At 39.0% G+C, this 21530-nt stretch overlaps 1 long non-coding RNA gene across 1 annotated transcript; it reads right to left on the bottom strand.

Annotated features, from left to right (window-relative positions):
• Positions 1-7347: 7347 nt before the first annotated feature.
• LOC142140405 (uncharacterized) lies at positions 7348-21251 on the bottom strand. The gene is made up of 3 exons (XR_012688456.1): positions 20800-21251; positions 17802-17883; positions 7348-7803 (listed from the first exon to the last, which is right to left on the bottom strand). It is a non-coding gene; the product is annotated as an uncharacterized LOC142140405 (long non-coding RNA).
• Between the last annotated feature and the right edge of the window lie 279 nt (positions 21252-21530).

The raw sequence follows: 21530 nt of genomic DNA, 5'->3' as shown, positions 1-21530 counted from the left end.
AAATGGTTTTCCTATGCACAAAAAAACTTTCATTCTGTAGGGGGGGGGTGTCCTTCCATTCAGGTAATCCAATTTTAGATGTCAGAATAAGCTCTGGTTAGGGAAATGTTTACATATATTTATGAAATTCACAGGATTTCTTCATTTTTATGGTTTATAGTTTTTGTTCTTGTTTTTTTTTTTTTTTTGTTGAAGGTAAGTTAACTTTTTTTTCACCATTTAATATGGTGCAAGACAGTTATATATTCCTTTTCACTAAGTATGTATGCTAGCACAGTGATGCCCCAGCCAATGCAGGAAGTTAAGATTGAGAAAAAACTTTTGAGAGGTGCAGAATTTCAGCAACAGAATTTGAGGTCTATTTATAGTAATAATTAATAGAGCTGGTGTAATTAATACTGCTGTGTGGCTGAGGTAGTACTAAACAATTATGGCAGTGATGGACAACAGACCTTCACATCTGGCCCCAGTTCCATCCTGCTTTGTCAGATTTGTTATATCTTGTACCACTTGTTTAAAATACCTGCTGATATCTTATTACAGGTAGGTGTCTTTCTTGTATTAAATCTATTGGTTTAACTTATTGCTGATATTAAATGAATGAATGTACGGCCCTTTTGAGGGGTAGGGAGCCGAACATGCAGTCCGTGAAGTGTTTCAGGTTGCCTGTTGCTGACTAAGGCCAAATTCCACTGTTGAAACAAGCTAAAATATGCAGAATGGTTGACAATTTAACTCTTTATATCTTTAGCACCGCTTTAGAGACGAGGTGGGGCAGGTTTTGATCCATTACAAAATAGATTTTTATATCCCCAGTGGAAGGTGAGATAACATAACCTTTTTCAATAAATTCTTATATTCACTATTTTATATTTACATTTGCTATATGACTAAGTGAAATCTATTTCTCTGTTATCTGTCAATTCATGAAGTGTCTTTTTAGGTAGACAGGGAGTCAAGTGTGCATAGAAAAATAAACTTCCCCTATGGCCCTAGCTTTATCTCAAATGTATTTTGTTCTAATAAGTTTGTGAACCGTTTGTGTATATATTAGTGAATGTTCCTAGTGGTTCTTTTACATAAGACAACTTGCACTTTTGTTTTGTTAAAGGCCCATATGACATTTGTTTAAAATGCAGTTTTTACTGCCTGGTGCGGATTAAAATAATGTTCTAATTGCTGGAAAATGTAGTGTCAAAAAACTGTTGTAAAGTCTGGTTATTTGTCTCTCTCTAAGTTCATTGGGTGTAATTGCTAAGAGTTATATGCTATATTGTATAATAGAAGCAGTATAAAATCCCAAAACATCTTCAGGTGTAATGTGTTATCAACTGCAGGCCAAACCCCAAATTCTAGATAGTGGGGCCATTTGAGAAAGCTATAATATATTAAAAATAAAATAAATACAATTCCTGTTAGAATTTTACTTTACCCAGTGCTAAAATTTTGACACAGTAAATTTTCTCTAAAATATAGTTTGCTCTCTAACATGAAACACTCATTGGTGTACTTTTGTCAATGTGTTTTCTCTGCTTCAAAATGGCACATAACTGGTTTTAAAATAAAAGCTCTTGTCCATGCCCTAAGTGCATTTATATCAATTCATGCAGTGTGCGTAGGTCGAAAATTTTGACAATTATCTGATCAGGATCTGAGATATTTATCGCCCATGTGGTTGGGCGATGACCTCATCAGACTCTGCATGCAGTCTGACCGTGCTAAGTATCCTTTTTGGTTTGGGCTGAGTTTGAACAGATCTGGCCACACTTAGGCTTGGGTACACACTACACAAAATTTCTGCCGATGAGAAATCGTTAAAGATTTTACCAATGACAAAATCCTGATCAGCATGCCGGTTCATGTGTACACACTAAACAAGTTTTACAAGATTTGGCTTCAGATCTGTGCTCTTTATCTCTTATAACCATCTGCTGAAAAGATTGTGACTCTGTAAACGCTATAGAGATCTGCCTACACTGCCGAGTGCGTACACACCACAATATTGAAGCAACATTGTTCTATCTGTTAGAGATTTTTAGTCCATTTATAAGATCAAATCAAACGATATGATGTGCTTTGGTATGGTGAAACATGATCGTTGGAGTGTACAAACTAATGCAATATTTGACCTAAGGTGTGATTGACCCAATAATGGGGTAAAAACCTGTAGTGTGTACCAAGCGTTAAACATATGTTGTAATATCTGACAAAGATCTGGTTGCTGGGCAGATAGGCAAATTAGCCTGTGTTGGCTGTTTCATTTTATTCACTGTGTCCCTTCTATGCAAGTGATGGGTATACCCAGGTACATGGTAAGAATAGTACCTAAAATAAATATCTAGTATAGACCATTAAAACATCAAATGATAAAAAAAACTAATTGTCTCCTAAACTACATTATTCAGAACTGATTGCAGTGTCCTTCTTCCCAAGCCCTTCAACACAGGACCAAAAGTAATTTTTTTAATAAAATTTAAAAGAAATAAAAATAATGTTATGCTAAAATCATCTCTATAATTAAAAAACAAAAGTAGCAGCGCCACACATAGTGTATTAAATAAAAAATATAAAGTTCTCAGTGAAACGGCAAATGAATTAGCCTCGTACCAAAGAACAAATAATAAACAGCTTATCTGTGATTGAAATTCAGGATATGCGGTATCTGCATATCCTGGACCCTCTTGATAAAGTCAATTGACAAAACGCGTCGAGGGGGATAAGTAGTTTCTGTTCCTTTCCTGTGGGTGACCATACCTACCCTGGCCAGGTGGATTTGAGGGATCCTTGTTTAGCATCCGGGAAATCTACAGATAAGCCTTTATTTGTTATACATTATGTACGAGCGCATTTTTTACCTTTTGTTAATACATTTTTTAGTATGGATCCATCTTGTCTATGATTTTATGAGATTACCCACTGACAAGAATTGGAATTTAGCCTTGTTTAGGCATACTGCGCCATAATGGTTTATTTCTGAGTCCTTTAGCCTTTTCAATATCAGGAGTTATAAAGATCGTGCATCAGAGGATCTCTATTATACAGAGGTCTGGAATTTCAATTACAGATAAGCTGTTTATTTGTTCTTTGGTACGAGGCTAATTCACTTGCCGTTTCACTGAGAACTTTTATATTTTTTATTTATTTAATACACTATGTGTGGCACTTCTACTTTTGTTTTTTAGAAATACTTGGGCACTTGCAAATGAGTGCTAAATCAAAGGAGCTGCCTGCTGTATAAAATTGTATGTTTCATTATATTTACATTTGTTTATGGTGTATATGTATTTATACTGGGTTTGAATTGTCACAACTTCGGTGGTATATACTAAAAACACTAAGCGCCTTTTGCTTATTATATTCTCTGTTCATCTCTATAATTACCTGATTAAAAACCACCAAACAAAAGAGGCTAGAGGGGGTAGGTAATGCACATGCCACACATGTATGGAAGAGGTGGCAACAGTATTTACGATCCCCATTCCATTGAAAACTAATTCCTGAAATAAAACCCCAAATAATTTTGAGAACAGAAACCCTACAGAATTGGTCCCTAGTACTTGCATATTGGTCCTTTAGACCAGGTCTCTACGATTTAGGGCCACCATTAACATCTTTTTGAATAACAGACATGTTGGAAATCATGTAAGAATGGATGAGACATGAAAAACAAATACTAACCATTTTACTTTAACCAACCAAGCCTATATATTTCCTCCAGAAGGTACAATTACAATCAAATCAAATAGACATTTCCATTTTACAGAAAAAAAGATGCTGCTAAGAACAAATCTCCAACCCAGTGTAATTTAAATGTTCCCCAAAAATTTGCTCATTACATTTGTAAGGTACATTGCTGTTAAAATGAATATTGCATCCTCAATATTTCAACATAATAAACTAACTTGAGCTGTTCAAAACTCAAATACAAGATGGCAGCACTGTAATAACCAGTACGTGTTTTTTTATTTATAAAATAACATGGAATTAGAAATATACACTTGAATTAAAACATCCTTTAGCAACCAAAATGTGTATATATACAGAATCACTGACCACCTCGTCAATGCATTACTCATCCCAATATGACCACCTCGTCAATGCATTACTCATCCCAATATGACCACCTCGTCAATGCATTACTCATCCCAATATGACCACCTCGTCAATGCATTACTCATCCCAATATGACCACCTCGTCAATGCATTACTCATCCCAATATGACCACCTCGTCAATGCATTACTCATCCCAATATGACCACCTCGTCAATGCATTACTCATCCCAATATGACCACCTCCTCAATGCATTACTCATCCCAATATGACCACCTCCTCAATGCATTACTCATCCCAATATGACCACCTCCTCAATGCATTACTCATCCCAATATGACCACCTCCTCAATGCATTACTCATCCCAATATGACCACCTCCTCAATGCATCGCTCATCCCAATATGACAACCCACTCCTACGCATCACTCATCCCAATATGACCACCCCGCCTACGCATTACTCATCCCAATATGACCACCCCGCCTACGCATTACTCATCCCAATATGACCACCCCGCCTACGCATCACTCATCCTAAAATTTCTTGCATGACCTCTGAGCTCCACTGGCTGCAAATTTCGTCCACATGGTGCTCAAACCTCCACTCGTCTTGTTTTTTTGTTTTTTTTTAACGTACAACAATGTGCACCTTTATCCATTTTGATTGAGAGGAAGGCAGTCAATAGAGTAAAAAAAGTATAGTATGGCCTTTTTTTAAAAAAAAAATCCATATTAGGGAGGGTAGCAGAGGGTGGCGATGTAATGGTGTTTTATCCACATATAGACACATTACTTGCCTCCTGGGAGTGTAACACAGTATGACATTAAATTCATTGTGGTGATGCTTGAAAGTTTAATACCATTTGTAATATCAAAACAATACTGCATATTTAACAATTAAATATTGTTACAACAGGTTGTATTGTCACGTTAAAGGTATGCTACATGATGTTACGTTTATTTTATATTAAATACAATGAGAGGAATTCACAACTTGTGTTCTAACAATTTTTCATTTAGGAATTCAAACAAATTAAGAATGTATTTCTAACATGAAAGTCAGTTTAGTAATATACTTGATAAGTTGGCATAGTTCAATAAAATCTAACTTTTACATCCAAAATGAACTAATTTAATTTCCTTTAAGTGTTTCTGTTAACATATTTCTATGGCTGTGCTGTGTGCTAATAGATTTATAAACTTAAGAAGCCTATTAAAAAAATAATAAAATACTTTTAAGTCACTAAAACGACTTATCGGGAACAATAATTTTATTTAGCATGTCAGTGTAAATAAGTCAACTCAATATCATAAACTTTTTAAGAAACAGCAAATCTTTAGGATGAGAGGTTTGTAAATTCCATTAATTATATCTACTTTAAAAACAATGTATAATTTGCAACTTTTCGCTATTCGTGGTACAGCTTTGACCTTTTGTGGTATATTTGTTCATTAATCCTGCAATAACATTTTGTGTTCAGCTTGAAGGAAATGCTTTGGTCCACAAACAAATGTCCTTCATAAAACAGTATGGTGGTTGGTTGGTATAGTGACTGCAAAATATGGCATTATCTAAAAAATGATGGCAAAAAACTAGTGGAGAGGGAAGAATCTTCTGAATTTGGAGGATATTTATGGAAACATAACTGCAATTAAAAAACATGTTTTTTATTGGGGACATTAACACTAGTGCACCGAAAAACTAGTTTCCCTGAGCATTGGATGCTGAAGGCAGCACCACAGGTTCCCTGTGCGCTTATTTTTCATAAATTTCTTCCAATGTATTTATCTGAAATTTTATTAAGTCCCACAATTTGTATAGCTCTGTGGCAGCATGGCTAAGAGGCTCATATAAGACACAGGCAAAAAATCCAAAGTTAGCTTCTATTTAGTCTTTTGTTTGGTTATCACAGTTAAGGTTATTGTCCATATGATTAAAAACTAGGATTTATCTTTATTTTGATGGACACATCTAGAATCTCAGCTTGCATAGACAGCTTCTAACCTGAAGCTTCCTCTAGTGATAACTGTTCATTTTACTCCCCTATTGAGTACTAGGAAAGCAGAAATGGACTTAACTAATCACAGGCTGCTTACAGTTTGTTTAGGGTCATTTCACATCAAAGCAACACAATTTTAGAGAACATTCTACCTTACATTCTCTAAATTCAATTAAATTTGTTACAATAAATGCTGTTATTGGTGTAAAGAAAACCCCCAAATCTTAGACTATGTGCACTGGTGTTGAAGTTATACGCCTTAAAACCTGCTTTTAACATTTTTTTAAAATTTTAATTGTAGTTCACCTGCTTGAGCTAACGAATTGGGCAAGGTCTCATTTTACATTTCTTTTTATGGGCTTCCATATGATATATAACGCCGCATTATGTTTCAATAAAAATGTAAACATTTTCTCAGCCATATTTTTAAAATTTTTGAAAAACCTTTCAAATTGTTTGTACTGTTAATAAATCAATCCCCAGAGTTTTATTTTGGGATCATCTGCTACAAGAGCTTTTCAGTTTTGAGTGATTAATGAAAATTGTTTTTATTGAGCACTATTCATCTGAGAGAACCAACAAAACAATATTTTTTCCAGTTCAGTTCAGTAGAGGATTGCACGTTCCTCTTCAGGTGTGTTTGAGGACTAGATTTTACAGAGACCGCCTGCTTCCATTTCTGTACAGGTGTGTAAACTTAAGTAGAAATGTACTCTACATGGAAAGATGCTTCAGTTGTGTTGGAATAGGTCTGCCTTTTACAGGGACAGGTTAGGTTTGGGTGGGCTTTAATTAGTGAAGAAAAGCCCCTTCACTAATTTAATCCCACCCAAACGTTACCTGACCTTGGATCATTTGTATCACATTTGAAAAAGTGAGTGTTTAATTACTGTGGAGTATCGGACTGGGAGAATGTGTGCTGGGAGCGGGGAGGAACAGCAACTTGAAGAGGTGCTGGGAGGGAGATAGACAGCATACTGGGAGCAACACTACTCACAAGAAGAAGCTTCAGTCAACCAGCCAGGCAGAGAAGAGAAGGCACAGCTCTAAACCAATTTAAATACCACAGCAGGCTTGGACTGGGCTGTGGGGGAGTCGGGGAAATAATTCCCATGAGGCTGCAGCTGATCTCCAGAGGTCAGAAAAGCATGTGATGGACTCCTCCAGTCAGAGCTCTGCACATGCTCCTCTTACCTCTCAGCAGAGTCTCATGAGAATTATTTCCCCCGACTCCCCATCGGCCCAGTCCAAGCCTGTTTGTCGTGTTTTAAATTGTTTTAGAAAAGTAAAGAAGTATAAAGATGGGGAAAAAATTGACAGGTACATTTATTATTTCAACCCATTTAAAAAGGGTAATCACGCTTCTAATAAGGGGGTGAGAATTGTTTCAGAATGGATGTGTAAATTATATTCTGAAATTCCAAACGTTTGTGTCAGCTGCAGAAAACAACTTGGGAGACTTTGATAAAAGCAAGAGGGTCGTTGTTCAGTTCCTCAAGATGTAGTATCAGCTCCCACTTGCTGACACCAGAGGGTACGTAACTGCTGTCTATGACAACAAATAGTGGCTCACATTTATTCTGGAGAAAGATGAAAACATCAATGAAGTGAAAGTGACATTTCTCCATCCAGCTAGTCAATCACCATATTTATCATACCCAGGGGAGCCAGATGTTTTATAGATTGCTGTGGTAGATGATCTGTGTAAGATGAATCCGTTAAGTCCAACAGGTCGAATGTACACCCTTTCTGAAATGGAAATGCTAAAAATCAAATGAAGCCTTCAGCCAGTTCCAACCCATCAAGTAGCACCATCCATTCAAAGCAGCACCACCAAATGGTGGTGATAAGTAGTAAACATTCTTAAAATGTGACAGATATTAAATTATCAAAAATGTTTTAAATATTTCAGTATTCTCATGCTGTCATCGTACATAATATACATTAAAGAGATTGTTTAAGGAGAAAAAAAATAGAAGTAATGAATCGGCCTTGATAGTTCTCATTTTTATTATTTTAATACAGTCCAAAGTGAATTCTCTGTAGCAGATGATCCCAAAGTAAAACTTTGGGGATTTATGAAAAACATTATGAACAAGTTTTGAAGATGTTTTTTTAAAAAATGGCTGTATTGAAAATCAATTTTAATCTGAAACGGTCAGTTTGAAACCCTATGTTGATTTTGATGTGGAAGGACCTGTTACTAGAAACCAAGCACTGTCAGACTGTTTAATGAAAAGAGTAACTGAGCGCAAGAAGTATTGTTATCACATTTTGATCAATGACTAAACACACTGCTGCATTTTATGTGCTCCACAATTTTAGGCTACACCCCCTTTTACTAATTCCCTTTTAAGTATACTACATACACAAGTCAATTGTATTGTTTCTTTATTTAAAAATAAGTGAAAAAAATGTTTGTTTTTGTTTTTTTTGCCCAGGTCTTCAGTCTTACTGTTTTTTTTGTTGTAAAACAGACTCTGGTCCTCTGTTTCTTAAGAATGATTCGTTATCCGTATCCTAAAAGCAATGTGCACTGTTGACACACATCTTCCACGCTAAGTATCACTTTGTTTCTTCTGTATATGCATGTGTATTATAAGACTATGAGGTGTTGAGAGAACTGTGTTTAAGGAAAACTATAAAGTTCTTCAAACCTGTCTTATTTAATCAGAAATACTATGATCTGTTAAATAACCTAGTCTGTATTTTCTGATAAAGGTTGTGGAAGTGTTTGGGCGTGCCAAACATATTGTCTGTTCCAAATGTAATGCTAAATGGGCCCAGGTGTTCTGTGCTAATTGCAGTCACTACTGAAAAACCTGCTGCAGCCTTTCAGCTTGACTAAAAAAATTATACCTTATACTCTATAGAGGAAAAGGAACAGAAATGCTATCTTTTGACTGGTTCATAGATAAATATGTACCTGTATTTTTGCGGTGTGGTAGCAAAATGTGAGAAAGATAAAGCAACAGGATTTCACCTAAGTAGATTGGGGAAATCACTGTTAGCAGAGACACAGAAGAAGATTCCAGTGGTAGGGGAATGTGTTGAGAAACACCTCTTCCCCTCCCCCGCTGAGAGAGCACATGGAAGATCCCTTTTTGGCGCCAAGCTTCAAAAGGAGGACAGTTGCAGCAGTCATTTGAAGAGCAGTGCACTGTTGACACATATCTTCCCCGCTGAGTATCACTTTTATTTTCTTCTGTGTATGTGTGTGCATATGTAGACATGTATATTATAAGACAATGATGTGTTGAGAGAACTGTTGTTTATGAGAAAACTATAAAGTTCTCCAAGCCTGTCTTATTTATAATCAGAAATACTATGATATGTTAATATAACCTAATCTGTATTTTCTGATAAATTGGAGAAGTGTTTGTGAATTTTGAAACGTGATTTAGTTTTTCTTATCTTGTGATGGCAGATAAAAGCAAAACAACACGTACCAAACATAATGTCTGTTCAAAATGTAATGTTAAACTAACAAGTGAACGGCTGGATCAGGGGGGGCTCTGTGCAGCCTGCACTGTGGCTCCTGTGAAACAGCCTATAGACACCTCCACCATAATGGTAGATCCTCCTGAGTGGGTGGCTGCCTTAACACAGGGAGTTAATACCCTTGTAAATCTGTTCTCTAAACCAGTTGAGATCCCAGCTACATCTGTGGTTTCTCAGGGTATAACAGTAGGAATGACAGATGAGTCATTTTCCCCAGGGGTCGGTGTATTTCCCTCCCCAGCCCTCCCGGGGGTTTCCCAGATGGGAGAGGTGGGTTGGTCAGCGGTGGCTAAAAGCCTGGACCGGCTTACCCATCTACTGGAGAACCCCAGACACGAGCGTAGTGTTAAAAGACGTAGACAAACCGCTAAAGCGCTGTGGTCAGTGTCAGACTCTGAGAGTTCCTCAGAGGAGGAGGGGGAATTGTTGGACGATTCAGATGTATCCATTATAGAGTCAGAAGGAAACTAGGCACCAGGGTATGGACGATCTGGTAAGAGCAGTTCGTCAGACCCTGGGGTTTGCTGAAGTAGAGGAGACAAAGTCTTTGGACCGCTCCCTCTTTAAGAAGGCTTCTAAGCAGGTGGTCAGGTTCCCTCCCTCAGTTGAGTTGAGGGATACTGTAGAGGCCTCTTGGAAATATCCAGATAAAAGGTTCTCTATGCCAAGGAGGTTTGGTGTATTGTATCCCCTTCAGGAGGAGGATATGACCCGTTGGGAACAGGTGGCAAAGGTAGATACACCTGTGGCGAGATTGGTCATCAGACTACACTACCTGTACCCGGGTCAGCGACCTTACAGGACGCGACTGACAAGAAATTAGAATTCCTGCTGAAGTCTATCTTCTTGGCCGCCGGTATTAGCCTCAGGCCAGCATTGTCCTCTACCTGTGTAGCTAGGGCCATGAAAGTCTGGGCAGGGCAGTTAGTCTGCCTTGCAGGATTCAGATTTACTGCCTCTGGCCATGCAGCTAAGGGAGGCAGCAGGCTATGTGTATGAAGCGGCCCATAATTCGGCCTCCATAGCTTCATCTATTTCAGCTACAGCTGTAGTAGCTAGAAGGGCGTTATGGTTAAGGGCTTGGAATGCGGATTCAGAGTCTAAACGATCATTAGAATCCATCCTGTATACGGGTGGGAAGTTATTTGGTCCAGAATTAGACTCTTTGATTTCACAGGCTTCAGGGGGCAAGAAGACGTCCTTGCTTGTAAATACTCCAAGACCTAGGGCTAGGCCCAGGTTTCGTTCTTCAGACAGCCTCCTTACGGGGGCGGGTCTGGCAGAGGCCAGACTACCGATCCAGGGGCCGTGGAATCTAGGAGACAGTCCCGTAGGGGAAGGTCATCCTTTGCCCCTGTGGCGTGGAGAGCTGCTTCCGCCAAGCTGCCGGATAGACCAGTGGCATGACTACCACCCTTCTCTGGTTCCAGAGGGTGGGGTGGGAGGACGGCTGCTTGGGTTTGCCCGGCAGCAGACAGGGTCCTCGGTAGACGAGTAGGTCCAGAATATCGTGATAGAATTCATGGGACCAGCTCACTTCAGGTTTTGGAAAAAATTACCTCGCTGGTTTCTGTCAAATCAGAAAGAGCTCAGGGCTGTCGATTTGCTTCGTTCAGACGAAGCTATACAGGCTTAGAATTTCCAGTAAGGGAAAAGGTTTTAGTCACACCCATTCAGGGTGCTAAGGCTAGACGAGTTGTTCAGTCTATGACCGAACTTCTAGAGTCTGAAAGGGTCACAGAGAATCCCTTGTCTAAGAATGAGTTTCTTGAGACTAGGGAGGGACTTGGTACTCAGCAGAAGGTTGTCTCCACAGGACAAGTTGAGGTCCTAGATGGAGTGGACAGGCAGGATCCTGTCAGACAAGAGGCTGTCAGTAGCCAGGTCTTTGAAGCTGCTGGGAAAGATGGTGACATCTTTCGCGACCTTACCCTGGGCAGGGTCCCATCCCAGAGGAGCATTCCCGTGCTCGAGGTACCAGTAGAGGAGGTAGGTTCTCAGCTGGTGGTTGCTGGACAAGAACCAAACAGAAGAACAAAGACAAATATTTGGACGTAGTGAGGGTATTACGTATATATGTTAAGAGATCTGCAAAGATACGTAAGACAGTCTCTATTTGTGTTGTTTGACTATTCCAAACGGGGATGGCCAGCATCTAAGCAAACTATTGCCAGATGGCTTACCCTGACTATCAGGGAGGCTTATGTCCAAAGTATTAATCTCCCTGTGCCGAAACGTATTGTTGCCCATTCTACCCGGTTGGTTGAGGCGTCTTGGGCGGCTCGTAATGGAGCCACGGCGGACCAGCTGTGCAGAGCAGCCACCTGGTCCTCGGTCCATACCTTTACGAAATTCTACCAATTTAATATATTTGCGTCTGGGGACGCCTCTTTTGTCCGTAGTGTTCTGCATGCAAGGAGATCAGAGCGCTCCCACCCTTCAGAAGGATTGCTTTTGTAAGTCCCCATGGTTAAGGAGTGTCCCCCAGATGGATGAAAGAAAAAACGGGATTTATACTTACGATAAATCTTTTTCTCTGAGTCCATCTGGGGAACACTCCGATTTCCCCCCCCCCCCCAACTTTTCGTTGTTTTTTTGTCTCCACTCCCCCCTCTGAGTGGTGTGTCTTGGTTGGCCTATCTTCCTAATGGCTTTTGTAATCAAACTGAGGTATGTGGGAATTAGCGGGGGTGATATGCTGTCAGCTGAAAAAAGTTAACTCTTTGGGTGCCAGACTCCTCCCCCCGACTCAACCCCATGGTCAAGGAGTGTCCCCCAGATGGACTCGGAGAAAAAGATTTATCGTAAGAATAAATCCCGTTATTTTTTTATTTTTTGGGGATTTCTTGACATCATATTCCTACGCCTTTTATAAGCGCTTACAAATGTGGGTCTACTGTGATTTTCACTAAAGTAGGTTGACTTTATTGCCATAACGTTTACTTGGTGCTCAACTCTTCCTTTCTCGAACTTGCACTTCAGGTGTCAATGTGCCAATGTCACTTCTGTGTTTCTCAGTAAAATGTATTGCTGATTTTACAAACGTGCCCCCTTCCACCCCCCTCCCAATAATAAATTCTGAGACTCCATTTGTTATCCTAATTAACATCTTGTGCTAATCCACTCCATATATCTACAGTTCTAATAGACTTCTTAAAATTAGAACATAATTGTTGAAGTAGGTGTCTAAAGCAATTCACATTTAAGGTGAGTGGTCCTTTTAAATTAACAATAGTGACACACTGTGCAAAATGATAACATGCACGTAAACCTCACCCATTAAACTAATAAGTCCAGCAAGGACTAGTAGTTTTTATAATGGGCATTATATTTAGAGATGATAGTAGGAACATTATCTTTCCTCTATAGTACTATAAAAATAAGAAATTATTATGCTTTTAGGAGAAGTGGGCTTAACTGATTTAATCAGGGAGGGAGTGTGAAAGAGATCACTTGATGGGATATTAAGCTGGCACCACACTGAAAACTTGCAGTCTGTATTTGTAAATGTTATGATTTGTACTGAACGCCACTACATTAAATCCATTAGAAGCAGTGGTTATGGCAGGCTTCTGACCTTGAGTGAAAGTCACTAGTAGTACTACTCTGCCTTACACCTTCTTGTCACTGTAGGACATATTAGCAATTTTTTTTTTTATTCTTCAAAAATTATGGACAATATTTGAACCTCATATTTCCTTTGGTCCCCAAAGTTGGGGATAAAAACAATTTGCCAATCAGGTAATCCCTAGCAATTAATACGCAACTGAGTCATAATGTATCAACATGTAAATAAGTTTAATCTTTCAGTTAATATAAAATATAATGTGGTGAAGAAGCTAATATTTCCAACATGTTAATTGCATTGCATTTGATCTCATTCTGTTTGTGATCGCATGAGAACGTTTCCGGTAGCATTTATGAAGCATTGTCACATTACGAACAGTAGATATAACTATAGAGGAGCCTGAGGAAGGACACCTGGCCACACATGGAAAGATGATACCTCCACCTCAAGAGGCAATGACCGTCATAACCCATCAACCTATGGATGTGTACCTTAGTACTGTATCTTTATGTCACTGCTTTTTATGACTGTACAGTGTATAAATTGTTCATCTCTGGCTTTGGAAACCAGAGCGTTCTAATAGAAGCTTGTCTGTGCCGACCTCGCAAACGTATGCATGCAATAATTTGCCCTTTAATATGTTTTGCAAATTGCTGTGGTTCCAAAGCACAAGTTATCACATCAGAGACTCTTTATTTCATACGATACATACAGACGTATCAGCTAAGGGGTTGTTAGCAAACCTACGGATTTCTGTTTCTCAACAAAGGATGGAGGACACATCATACAAGGTAAAAACTAAAGATGCTTAGGCTCGGTTCCCCCGAGAACCGAACACACACGAACTTAGCAGATCCGAGTACTGAGCCGAGACGTCTCGGTACTTTTGCGTGCCCTCGGAATTGGAAACAAGGCAGAACGTCATTGTTATGTCATCTGATCTCGGATCTCGCGAGATTTGGATTCTAGAAGTATTGCCCTCCACGGTGATTCAGCGCCATTTCACAAAAGGGACACAGAAGGGGTAGCACAGTTCTTGGCAGTCTCTAGTGCAGTTGGACAGCGTCATAGGTAGCAAATAAAGATGAGGGGTAGCAGTCTTCAGTGACATTCAGGAGAGCGCCATTGCTAATTGTCATTGCTGAAATAGAAATAAAAGGGTTGGCAGTGTTGTTCTTAATCTGCAATCACATTGTATTGTGTTATTCACAGAAGACCAGGAGCACCATGCAGCTGCTGGCACCAGTCATGATGATGGTAATCTCTCTACGTCATCTGCTAAAGCCAATGTTAATTTGCATAGTGTTTTTAAGTTGGGGAAACTAAAATGTAAAAAAAAACACCTTTTTACCTTGGTCAAGAAAAAAAGACCTGTAATCCAGGCAAAGTTATCTGCAGAAAAAAAATACAATTGCCAACATGCCATTCTACACACGCAGTGGCAAAAAAAGAATGAGGCCTTCGCCTTTCTCTGAGTGCTAGTTCTGCAACTGTCACTGAGACATCTTCTTGTAAGGTCAGTCATGACCAAGCAAGACCTTGTCATTTGGACTCCAAAAGTGGCGTCCAAATACTTTTACGTGTAAAAGCTGAGCTGGAAGAAAAAAGGCATTAGAGGAAAATGTATGTTCAGATTCAGAAATGACACAATTCCGTGAGGAGAGTCTATCCACGAGTGTTATGTGTAATCCTGACCTTTCGGATAGTGTACCCATAAAGAAGGCCCCTTTCAGCATTTTTGCAAATGTGTGCATGAACAGCCCAAGTGTAACCAGTGATGCACAAAGTGAGGATGCCACTTTGGAATTGCAACAGAATGAACGGGATATTTGTGTAGCTGACGCTAATGAGTATGTTGATGAGGAAGATGTTGTTTAAGTCCTGCACCAGTGGAAGCAGTTCTTGCGCGTGATAAGAAGAAGGCCATTGTCATGCCTGGGCATAAGACCAAAAAATCCACCTCTTATGTGTGGAATTATTTTTTACCCAAATCCTGACAACAGTTGTCTAGCCATTTGTAGTGTTTGTAAAGTCACAGTCAGTAGCAGTAGTGACCATAACCATCTAGAAACCTCATCCATGTTATGCCACTTGAAGCAAGTTCATGGCAAGCTGTTGGGAAAATAAACTTATGCTAAAAAAAAATAACACGCAGTCCATCATCAGCTAGGTCCCTTCTCTCAGCTAGATCCCGACGCCTGCAATCTATACCCACAACACCGTCCTCATCAATATCCTCAGTAGCGATCGTGCTGCAACCAAGTTGCTAAGGCTAGATGACTCCTCCACTATCCTGGATTCCTCAGATGAATTCTTGAGCGTTGGCCCCACTGCTGCTGCTGGCTGTGAATCTTCATCCCAGAAGCAGACCAAGAAGAAGACTACTAGTAGTTTACAACAATTGACTGTTATACAATCCTTTGCAAGAGAAAACAAGTATGAAAGCTGTCACTCAGTTGCAAGGCGGATCACAGACACCATGGTGACTATGCTAGTATTAGATCGGGTTGGGTACCATTTTCCGGCTGTAGTAAACACGACAATGTTTACACCGGCAGGAAGAAACCGAAGAGCTTCTCGCCGACTGACTGAAATGAATGACCGCTTACAAGGGTGACTTTTCTCAATTGAGGCCCCTGAAGAAACCGGCAGCGGTTGCTGACATCACATTGAAGAGACTCAATGTGATCCGACTTGTTCGGGTAATAATTTAAGGAGGCAATGCGTGTACAAGGTACATGGTATAGTCAGTCATTTCAGTCAGTCGGAGAGCAGCTCTTCGGTTTCCTCCTGCTGGGGTAAGTACTGTCGGGCTTTTCACGCCTGGACAATGGTACACAACCCACCTAACTATATTATAATTTTTGGGGAATTGGATTCAAAGTTCAGTGAACTTGCTTTTTGCTGTGAATTATAATGCCTCTTTTTAGTGCATTGTCTGGCACCCTGGATTGGTCTGGGTCTGATAAAAGCACACATCCTGGGGGGCTTCAAAATAAGATGAAATAATAAATGGAGTAATTAAAGAATAACTAAGCTTATTAAAGAAACAGGAATGGCACTTCTTTAGTTTATCAAGGTATTAGAATCACCTCTAAACCTCTTCTTAATCGCTCTCCATATGAACTGTTATTAGACTTCAGCCAAGATACGTTATTAATCTACAGACTAACTTCAAGCTGCATCATGATCTAACTGCTCAATATGTCATACAGTTGTCTGAACAGTTGCAGAAGCTTCAGAAGGCCCAGAAGAACACTTGAACAAAGACATTCAACCAGAAGCAGCTCTTGCACAGAAGATACAACCTAGAGACTATGTTATGGTAAGAAATTTCTTACACTCTGGTTCCCTTACAGATCGATGGGATGGTCCTACTAAAGACAAGTTCTATTAACGACTGATGCTGCTGTAAAGGTTGCAAAGAAAGGCACTTGGATCCACAGCTCCCATTGCAAACAGGTCAAAGACCCCAGCTTAAAGGAACCAAAGGACTCAGAACTGAACACAGATAAAGAGATTGAGTTATGTTTAAAAGAACTCTTCAATCAAGATGGAAGTGATGATGTATAATCGGCTACAAGGTTATCGACTTATGATGCAAAGAAAATTCAACCTTGTTGCCTTCTTATAGGAACAACGATATTTGAAGCCTCTACATAACGTATTATTATTAACGTATTATTGACATTTGAGAACTTACAACAATGTCAGTGAAAGGCTGCAAAGGAGTCAACACCCAGGTAAGGTTCAAATTACAGCCGAGAGTGACACTCGTGTATCTGCCGGGAGATCCAAGATTGCAATTAATAACACCTGAGCCAAGGACTTTGCAAAGACTGTTATCCAGCATGGAGCAGCGGTTTTCCTGTTTTCCCTTTCTGGTGTGTCATCTTATTCTCTTTCCAGGACAGTCAATTCTTTCAATGGTGAACAGATGGTGGAGGCTGGTTCAAGTAGCGATGAGGATGAATGAGAAGTTGGTTGCACAATCGGTCCAGCCAATTACACTATTCAATTCAGGGATAAAGAATAGTTTTGCTAACCTTGGATCTCGGAGACAGTGTGAGGAGTATTATGTCTGTAAGTACTTTGACCCCATAGTTGAAGAAAGGTGCATCCAGCGATGGCAGTCCAGTAATAATTTGGACTTGAGCGGGCATCCATGAAAATGTTTAATTTTTGGTGGGTAAAGGTTTTAGACCAAACTGAGTGCTGGTTGTGCTCTCACGTGCCTCAGAGACTAAATTAAGGAGGACTAGTTCTCTTTCCACTAAATATTTTTGAGGTACTTGAATTATGGGGTGGAAGGCCAGTAGGGGAAAGGTAATACAGCTCGGTCCCTTACTTTGAATTTTCCCAATATTCGGCAGGTCGATCACCATTTCACGTACAAAGAAACGTGAATATTGGAAGATATGACAGAATCAACAGACAATAGCCCAACCCACAAATGTTAATGAAAAACACGTTGATATTATTAAGAGTGCATTTAATTAGAAAGGTTGAAGGAGGATCATAAATAAGATTATGTTAACAGACATAGGATGACGTTATCGGTGAAAAATGTATTATTTAAATGTCATAAGTTATAAGATATGCTTCAGACAGATGGATTTGCTAGGCATGAAGAAGTTTAGTAGAATATTCTATATTTATGTCACATGTTTTATAGTACCTTATATCCTTCCAGATAATGTATTACATATGTGGGTGAAGGGCATACTAAAGGTTAACTCCGGGCTCCAAAGGTATATGTTCTGTAGAAAAAAAGAAAAGAAAATAATTTCTAGGATTGTGACTCTCTTTTATGATAACCTCACTGATATCCACAGACAGTGTGGTCATACTAAGGGGGACATACATTACAGAAAAATGAAACATACTGCTGAGATCCTGCAATAAATTCTTAGGGTGAGAGTGATGGGTATATTTTCAAAGGGTGGCTTGTGAAAGTCAAAAATTGGATAAAGTAAACCAATTTAATATTATTTTACCGTGCGATTAGTACGCCACGTGTTATGATACAATCGCACGGATTAATAACACCTTTATATTCGCACTTATACTTGTAAATAATCCACATTTATTAAGGTTCCAATCCACATTTATTTATTAGTAAAATGTAGTCTACAATCTTTTTCATATAAATTATAATGTGGGTTGAAAGCTAAATAATGCTTCTGACAGCTGAATTACATTGAGTTTGGTATCAATCTGCTCACAATTTTATGAAAAAGTTTCTGGTGTTACTTGTGTAGCGTTCACACCTCGTGAACGCTAGTTATAAATAATATCAATATTTCATACACCAAATAACCAGTACACAGGTGTCATAAAAACCAATTTATGCAAATCTAGTGGCGGGAACCTGAGGAATGACCATCTGGCAGTTTGAAGAACAATGACCAGAGGAATTCACCAATGCCACGTTGAGTACCTGAGAGTGCAAGAACCTTTGACCTATGAATGAAGACCTTACAACTGTAACTGTATATCTCTGTGATGTAACTAGCAGGCATATGCTTACCAAACTTTGCTTTTTAATATACTTTGCGAATAAAACCTATGTGCTTTGGAACCACAGTGATCGCAGAGGACAATATTTATTGGTAGCAAAAAGATGAACATAACATAATAAATATAATAAAGTGATAATCTCCTATCAGAGTATTTAAGTATTACATACTGATGGCTAGGGGTCAACCTTTCAATTATTAATTTATCAATCATTGACAGAAAAAGACAAATAGACATAATAAACCCTCATGTGAGTATAAAAATCTGAATGCTAATATAACATTATAAAATAATTCATATAAAAAAAATAATAAGTAAACAATAATAAAAAATAAATGAATTACTGATATATAAATAATTAGACAAATTCTGGCTAATGAACTAATCACATTAACATTAATCACATACAATCACAATTTTAATCACAAATTTTATGTTGGGATAAGCACCTGCAAGTTTGTGAATATTACTACAAGCTGTTTTATTGTATGCAACTTGTATTTTAGGCTAAGTAGTCTTCTGCGTTTAGAAGCATCAGTTCTTCAGATGTAAAGAAACTTCAATCAGTCAGTGGTACCTTATTTTATGGAGAACTTTATGAAGTACCCCTATTAGTCTCCTGATATTTTTTTTTTTTTTTACCCTAAGTTCTTTGCAGTTTGTGAATTAATATAAAAGGAACAGTCAACTTGTTTAATCAATTCTTATTTAGCAGTACTGTAAAATCCAGAATGATAACCTGGCTTAGACTGACAAATTCAAGCTATCAGGTTTCAGTCCCTTTTAGAATAACAGCTGACAATCACAGCTTTGTAGGGGCATCTAATCTGCAAAGGTGGAAGCATACCCATTTTGTAAGAAAAATTGTTTAGCTTTAAGATTCCCTTTTCCCTGTGTTCAGTCATTTGAATCTAACATAATTGAAAGGCACATGGCCAGAATGGATCCTGAAATCATCTGTATCTATAGGCATGCTCTGCTGCATAAGTGTTGTTCTTTGTTAACATGATGGTGTACACCTTTTTGCGTAGTGTTTCTTGCTTGAGATCACTCTAAAACAGCTGTTCCCAAAGTGTGCGCCGCGGCTCCCAGGGGTGCCGCGGGCAAGCCAGAGAAAAAACAAACAAAACAAAAACTTACCAATCCGCGCGGCGCCGGTACCCAGCATTCTCCCCTCTCACGCAGCTTGTCACTGAATGCCGCGTAGATTGGTAAGTTTTTGTTTTGGTATGTTTTTTTCTCTGGCTGGCCGCAGAAGAGGGGGACAGCGTGAGAGGGGGCAGTGTGTCTGGATGCAGAGGGGGCATTTTTTGCATACAACTAAATAAGTATTTCTGTCCTGACCTAAATACTTATTACATTTTTTTGACCCAACAACTTCTAAAACAGGACTGCTCAGTAATTATTTTGGAGGGGTGCCGCGAACTGCAAAAGTTTAGGAACCACTACTCTAAAATATACAAATATTAAACATACAAAAGGTATAAGTTATGATATTCAGTAAAAGAATGTGACTATACAAAATTCTATTGGAATCATTTAACAATTTACCAATACATGATTTTGATATCCTATTTGGATCTACTGATTGGAATCATAATTTTTGCAGCAACATCATATGAGATAAGGAATGTATTATAGATTTATCAATTAAGACTACTCCACAACTGTGGAACCACAGAATAGTAGAAACAATGACATTTTATTGTGTACAATGTCTTTTTGATATTTAATCAATAAGTCTCTTAATTGATGAAATAACACATGTTAGTTCTATTTCCAAGAGTTCCTAGTACTCAACTTCTATACTATTGGTTTATTTAATGTGGGATTTCTATTTTTATAAATAAATGTGATTAATTATTTTATTAATTGGTGTCCGAGAGATCTTTGGACTGTGGTTTTGGGACAGAAGTGTATTTTTTTAGCTCTACATTTTTTTGTTTTACTTTCTCTTACCTCCTCGTGGCGGGCCTGCTTACCATGGGTTGTATGTGGGAACTTGGAGTAGGAACTCAAATAGTTAACTTTCCTGCTGACAGGCTATATCCCCTCTGCAACCCTGTGTGAACTTCAGTCTATGGTTGAGTGCCAGAGGAGTAGGACCTCTGGCATGCTGTGCTGCAGCCATTTCTTTTTTAAATATTACTTATTACCTTTTTAGAAGGTGTATGTGCTACAAGCAGCACATACACAGCTTATGTAGGTTTTTCAGCTTCGTATACTGGAGCGCAGCAGCCATGGACAAGAAGAGGCTTCTGGAGGGATGTTTCAGGTAACAGCACCGATTAAGGAGATTGCTGTTACCCTGGGCTGTTCAGACACTGGCGCTACCTTTTGGCAGTGAGCGCTGCGTCTGTGTGCCGGGCGCAATTTTGGATATACCAAGTCCCTGCTGCATTGGAGGGGGGCACTTGGCTCGGACCAAAAACGGAGCAGCTGCTATTGGAAAAACTATAGCTATAGATAAGTGGCCAGTGGGATTATGCTAGCAAAAGTCCGCATTTGGCCTGTATGCTCACGCTGCCTGAGAGGAGAGGGAGCGATTGAAAAAAAGCTCCCTGTTGCAACAAGTTGGTATGTTCCAACCCTGGAAATACAAGGGAGGAACGTATCTGCAGTCAGGACTGGAGAAAAGGCTGTAATTCAGAGACAGGCTTCACCTCTCCAATCGTTTGAACTGGTTCTTGGCCAACAGAAGGGCTAAGTACCTTTTTTTTATAATTTGTTTCACACTGTAAACAGTATTGTTATAGTGGTTATATGTAAGCTGTTGTTTGGAGTAAACATTGTGCCACATAAATCACAATTTCTGTACCTAGCGTCTCTATAGGAGTATAGGCTGGAACTTATGTGCATGTGTGTATATATACATATTTATATGGTT

This window comes from Mixophyes fleayi, chromosome 2, assembly GCF_038048845.1.
Source record: "Mixophyes fleayi isolate aMixFle1 chromosome 2, aMixFle1.hap1, whole genome shotgun sequence".
In the NCBI taxonomy this organism is placed as follows: Eukaryota; Metazoa; Chordata; class Amphibia; order Anura; family Limnodynastidae; genus Mixophyes; species Mixophyes fleayi.
This window is presented reverse-complemented; position numbering and strand designations above follow the sequence as displayed.